The sequence below is a fragment of the Geospiza fortis genome, unplaced genomic scaffold (assembly GCF_000277835.1).
Source record: "Geospiza fortis unplaced genomic scaffold, GeoFor_1.0 scaffold279, whole genome shotgun sequence".
Classification (NCBI taxonomy): Eukaryota; Metazoa; Chordata; class Aves; order Passeriformes; family Thraupidae; genus Geospiza; species Geospiza fortis.
In genome coordinates, this window is record NW_005054352.1 from 2173984 (window position 1) to 2174721 (window position 738).

General features: G+C 36.6%; 1 long non-coding RNA gene across 4 annotated transcripts in view; it reads right to left on the bottom strand.

The window, feature by feature from the left end:
• Positions 1-738, bottom strand: part of LOC102042684 — a 76515-nt gene that overhangs the window by 44744 nt on the left and 31033 nt on the right. The window lies entirely within an intron of this gene.

Sequence of the window (738 nt, forward strand, 5' to 3'; positions counted from 1 at the left end):
AGGAGGAATGGGTGTACTAGAAGGACCACCTTTTCTGCAGGCATTGCTATTTTTCTGCTGTAGTCCACTTCAGACTTACAGAAGTGACTACACTGCCATTCTCTAACATTTGTGTGATGTTTGTCATCTTAAAGATGTAAGAATACTTCAAGAATATTACACTTTTTGGAAAGTGCTTTTGTAAACTGCATATCTCTGAAGTTAAAAGTTAATATGACCTCAAAAACATTAGATCAAATGCTGCAGTGAAGCTTTGTCATGTTCTTGTTTGGGTAGTTAACTGTTATGGCCTTGATCCATGAAATGTCTTCCCACACCAGAAAAACAGCCCACTGGCATAACGTGACTGTCTTTGCATAGATCAGATTGCAAGATTAGAGACTTGATGTGGTTTTAAAACAAGGTCAGAATGTGGTCTTATGTCAGACCTTACACAGCCCAGTTGAAACCAATGGGGCTGTGGGATTGAAAAAAAACTCACAGATGAGAATGAAGAATTTCCAGTTTGATCTTTCACATTCTACATAATCTCTGTATTCACATGTTGAAAATGGGATGTAATTTTATATTTTATAGTTTGAATCATATAGAATCAGCATAATTTATGCAGGATCCCACATGCCTGTTAAGTAGTCAGAATGCTTTTCACAAGGAGAAAGCATATATAAAGACAGATCTATATATGAATGTGTGCAACTGTCCTGTTTCAGAACAAAATTAGGGGAAATCTCCAAAAGG